The sequence below is a fragment of the Papaver somniferum genome, chromosome 9, assembly GCF_003573695.1.
Source record: "Papaver somniferum cultivar HN1 chromosome 9, ASM357369v1, whole genome shotgun sequence".
In the NCBI taxonomy this organism is placed as follows: Eukaryota; Viridiplantae; Streptophyta; class Magnoliopsida; order Ranunculales; family Papaveraceae; genus Papaver; species Papaver somniferum.
Window position 1 is genome coordinate 120509490 of NC_039366.1, and position 6000 is coordinate 120515489.

Genomic DNA, 6000 nt, shown 5'->3' on the forward strand with positions numbered 1-6000 from the left:
TTTTTGTATTTATTATGGTGTTTTATGTGTGTAGGTATTTTTCGGCCAATAAACATTTTTGAAAAAATCGGCTCGAAAGGTTGCGTGGGGCACCCCGGAGGACACTTGCTATTCGGACCCCTCAAATGGATAAGGGGAAGGTCATCTTCTTCATTTGAATTTTGAATTTTGGAGGGAAAATAGGCACCAAATTAGGGTTGAAGAATTGAAGCTGTTCTAGGGAGATTCAATGGATGAAATCAAATGGGTTTATTCCTAAAGACTAAACAGGGCTGGTAATGGTCTTAGTTTCGCCCAGAATTGGCTGGATAATCGGCAAGAGATGAATCAAGTTTTATGTTTTTTGGCGGGAAAATTGTTCTTCACGTACAAAATTAGGGTTCGATTATTAAACGTGTTCCAGGGAGATTCAATCACCAGAATTACTTTGAACGGGCCTGTTTGGGCTAAACAGGGATGGTATATGTCTTCTCGTCAATCAGAATTGGCTGGATCATCGAGATGATGCAAAACAGGCCCATGGACTTTCATGGGAATTTCAGGCGAGACTAGGGCAAGTTTATGTCGGGTTTCTTCGTTGATTTGGAGTAGTAACAACCTGTTACGACAAAACAGGAGGGGTATATACATCAGAACCGAAAAGGGAAGGGTATTGATTGGTTTTCGATAAAACAGAGGAGGTGGAAACATTTTAGGGTCTGCTGATAACTTGGGAAGATACGTGAACTATTAAGAGAGTATATGGACGTCTAGGATCATCTCCTATATTTACTTAAGAGAGTTTTAATCAAAACAGGGAAGACATATTCGGAAATATTCTATCTTAATTATGGAAGATACGTGACCAATATGAAGGAAAATATCTCTTTGCAGATTTACTATATCAATAAGAGAGATATCTACAGCAACAGACGGACGGACAACAAGGTAAGAAGTTATCCCAGAGAGTTATTTTCCGTGGAAAAGAAGAAAAATATCCCGTGGATTGTGGGTGAAGAAAACGGAGATTAACTCGAGTGATTTGGGGAACTGTTGAGTATATAAGGAGTTGGGATAGGTCAGAGAAGGGGGTCGAGACTTTGGAGTGAAGTTAGAGAGGCACGGGAGAGCCAACGAAGGTCTTTGCTCGGAGAAAGAAAGTTGCAGAGTTGTTTCTGCACTTTCAGGGAAGAGGAGGAAGAAGAAGAAGAACTGACGCCCTAAGTCAGTCGCAGAGAGGTGTAGTTTAGTTACTGCAACAAATAAGTATCGTTTAGAAGGCAGTCTTATATTCTCTGTAGTTCTTTATAACAGTCAGTCTGTAACGCTTATAAACGTTGCAGTTGATATGTTTTATCTTTTTCTTGTATTTTCACTTTATTCAAACACGTTGGAGCCATGAATAAATATTTTGAGCATGTTTTCACCATGAAGAGGTAAAACCCAATATTGGGATGAGGGAGTAAGCCTAATATCATACATGGGTAATTATATTTAATTCTTATATGACTTTTGCACTATTTTAAATTGATTCATGATTTTGATTAATTAGTTGTCATCTCGTTTGATGGGTCATGCTTGCCTAGATGTTTTGATGTCCCATACTTAGAATTTACAACTAATGTTTTGAGAATCTTCCTTGGAAAAAATAAGAGTACATGTCTTTATTTATTGAGCTATAATTGTTTAAAGAATTACATACGAACCTTATGTTATGAGTTTGGTGGAATTCTGAGTCCCAGTTTCTCTCGATATTGTGACAACTTTTGTATATATATTTTCTTTGTTTTTATTTTTAAGTCTTAAATGCAGTCTTATCAAGTCCGAGTTGAACGAACTTTACTACTACTTTCAAAACTACATCAATCACCGTCAGTCAGAGTATTGCAGCCAACTGATGCTTCTCCCAGCCAACATGCACATCGAAACTTCTCTGAAATTTAATTTCTCAAGAACACCTCTTACCCATTGGAAAACTCCCATCTTTCAGTTCATGCCACGTCTCACTCTTTATTTTCATTTTGGTATTGAACAAAAGTTCACAGAAGCATCACTTGTTGTTACCCACTAGTGGAATCACATTATTGAGACAAAGAAAAACACCTCTTTGTTTAATCGAATCAATGTCTCTGGCCATGAAATGAGGAAGCAGTGCGGCACATGAGATGTTGGCATGACAATTGAGTTGGTGATTAATAATTTAATGGGGGTTGTAGTAGTAGTGGTAAGGATGGTTCGAACTCTAAGACTTGTGAAGGTGAAGGATTTTTAGATTTATAAAAATTATATACAAAAATATTGACAAATTGGTAGAGATGTACTGGGACTAAAGATTCGGCCATTTTTCGTAACATAGGGCTCAATGATTTATTCTCAACAATAATCGCTCAAAACATATATGGACTCTTATTTTGCCAAAGTAGATTCTCAAACATTGATTGTAAATGTTAAGCATGGAACATCAAATCACCTAAGCTAAGCATGACCCATCTAATCAAATAACACCCAATTTAATCAAATCATATTTCTATTAATTTTTAATGCAAAAGTATTAAAAAGAATTAATAAAATTACCCATATATGAAGCTCGGCCTCCTCCGTCGTCCCAGTGTTGGGTTCTAGCTCCGCATATTGGAAACACGCTCAAAGGAATTTTTCATTGCTCAAAAGAGGTGTAGAAATGATGAAATGGAGATAATAATGAAAATCGGTGTTTGCAACTTTATAATTGTTGCAAACACCGTTACAAAGAACGATAAATGAAAAGTTTTGTAGTATACAGAATACTACGACCCTCACGTGACAGTCGTTGTTACTGTAGCATGAACGACTGTCTCTGGTTTTCTAATGTTCTTCGTGTTCTTGAGTTGCAGCAGCAGAAATGGTGGCTCTGCAACTCGATTTTTATTCACTCTGTAGCCTCCAAAGCTTCCCCAAACTCTCGACCGCCCTTCTCTACCAACCCAAGATGCTATTTATACACAACAAGAGGAAGAAATCATTCACAATAACTCGAGAATCATCCTCTTTACTATAGAAAATATTTTCAATATTTTCTTCTTCTGCCAGTTCACGAGAATCATTTTTACGCTGGAAAGTGCTTCAAAATATCTCCCCATCAATAATGTATAATCCACAATCAATATCTTGCCTTTACTGCATATATATTTCCCGGAATACAACCAAAAAAATCCCTGTATCTCTTCCTATGTTTTATGAAAATATTATTTCCTGTTTTGAATCAAACAACGTGTACATCCCATTTTGATTGATTCCAACATGCATGTTAACTCTGTTAATATCAATCAAATCTTTCCAAAAGATTCCAGCCATTGAATCGATCTCCAGCACGCCCAAAAATCAATTGGTAAATCTGCCAAAGAGAAAAGATATTTTCCCGCCAAAAATCTAAATTCAAATGAAGAAGATGACTGCCCCCTAACCAAACGGGGGTGCGAGTAGCAGTTTCTGTCCTGGGGTGTAAAGAGTAAAGAAGGTGCCCCTTAGTAAATGAGGTGCCCCTTAACCAATGATGAGAGTCCGAATAACAAATGACCTTCAAGGGTGCCCCTGGCAACTTTTCGAGCTGATTTTTCCAAAAATGTTTATTTCCAAAAAATACCTAAAAAACACACAAAACACCAACATTAGTACAAAATCGAGTGCCAACAATATATAGTATTGAGATTAAATTAGACACAAAAATGTGTCTATCAAATACCCCCAAACTTATTATTTGCTAGTCCTCGAGCAAATTTATTCTTGAAAGGAAAATCATTTGATCCCCTAGGTAGCCCTAGTGGCGGAGTGTTGTCTCCAGAGGATTTACCAGAGGCGTACCCACAAAACCTTTACTCCAGACCCTAGCTATCTATGCAGAACCTTGGAAAGCACTAAAGAACCTCCTTGGTTGGCATACAATTATTGACTCTAAGAGGAAGAACCCTGATGCGAAATTCCAATTGTTGTACACGAGTTTGCACTCAAGCATACTAAAATTCATATAAGTGACAGAGCTCTACTAATATAGTTTCACGATGGACATCATACTCGGAGTCAGACTAATCACATGAAAAGATTAAGAAGATGGAAAAAGAAAAATGTATATGGTTGAAAAGCGAACAGTGTTTCCCATATCTGTCTGAAGGCCTCTGCCAAGATGAACCTAACCTAAATGACTGAGATACCGGTCTGACTAATATTAACACACTGGCATATACAAGGGAACCAGTGGTTAATAATCCTAACTCTAGGTCAACACAACTGGCATATACAAGGGTACCAGTGGTCGACTTTATTAAACACACATTTATTTAATAACTAACAACATGATTGGACCTTGTGGACCGAAGCGCATGTTTCTTGTCAGCATATTATATGGTGATTCCCGTGGATCCTGCATTCCACGCTTGTTTAGGCGACGGAGACAGGGAGAACACACACATATTGCTATCCAAGTGTTAGTATTTATTCCGATTGGTCTATTGGTCTGGTTTTTTTGTTTTTTTTTTCTTCGAAAGGTAACTCAGTCACTCTATTTCACCCTAGCAAAAGTAACAACTTGAATCGTGTGCCCCACCAAATCACTTGAAATAAAAGAAAACTAAAAATAGAAAGTGAAAAGGACTCGACGAGATATGGAGAAACTATCATGTTAATTCTAACACCTGAGCTATGTGCTTTTATGAATAGACTCTATAGATGTTTCCATCTAGTCAGATTGGTTCCTAAACTCCTAAAACAAAAATGCTTCCATCCACTTAGATTGGTTAGTGTTATCCTTAATAGGCGTAAATTTCTAGGCTCTGGAGTTTATTTATTGCAACTAAAAAGTTTCTCCCATACCCCCAAACTTAAATCTAACATTGTCCTCAATGTTCTAAAGATGAAATTAAAAGCATGAACAAGGATAAACGGTTACTATTTGAAGCAAAAGACTTAAGGAAGGATATTACCGTGTTGCATGAGATTGGGTTACCTCCCAAGAAGTGCGAAGTTTAAAGTCTTCAGCCAGACTTAGAAAAGGATTGGTCAACTCGAACCATAAAGTAACAGTCGAAATAACTGTGGGTCTTCAAAACCAAAAAGAGCTGACCATAGGAAACTGCAGTGAACCAAGAAAATGGACAAGAAAAGCATGCCCTTACCTAGTTTCCTGAAAACTATCGCTAATTGCGGTTCAGGTTCAGGTTCTATGAAAGGGTCTAAATAGAATATTTTCATTGGCTGCGTTTCTTCATAGATGGGATCCGAATCACTAGGTCTTAGAGTCTGTAAAAACTCAAATACGAACTTAGAATCACGAAGTAATAACCTAAATAATTGTGGATCCTCTAAGTCAATCAGATATGACTTACATAGTTGACCACAGTGAAAGAGGTGTTCTTCCTTAAGAAAATGTGTCGACCCTAATATCCTAAAGTGATTAGGTTTAGTCTCAAAACTTAATAACCGACACATCTTAAAATCAAAAGTTCCCACAATTGGTTGAAAAGTTTTTGGTGGGAAAACAAAGTCAATCTTGGTATCATAGCCTGGGTTAACCACATCAACCAGAGGATGGGTTTCTAACAACTGAGTTTCTTTCTGGACATCATTAGGTTTGGGAAAACGTGTATGAAGATAATCTTGTAAGATGGTTGAGGCACAAATGTCAAGTCCTACAGGAGGGTACTTAAGAGTTAAAGCACACGGAGAATGATAATCACCCCCAAACTTAGAGTTTTCTATGTCTCTAGAAAGACTAGTCACAACTTCCCTAATTTTTAGGTCATCAGATTCCTGGAAATGGTCAATAGATTCTTCTAAGTTGGGTTCATCCTCACTCATTTCTACGAGTTTATCATCTTCTAATACTAGTGTTTCTAAATCGCTAGATTCTAAAACAGTATTCTCAGGGTAGACTCTTTCCTCTAAACCATCATCGGTTTCGTAATCATCGTCTAAAACGGGGGTATTTCTAGTCAAATCCTCGTCCTTTTGAATAGGTAAATAATTATTAAAATTATTTGGATTTGAACT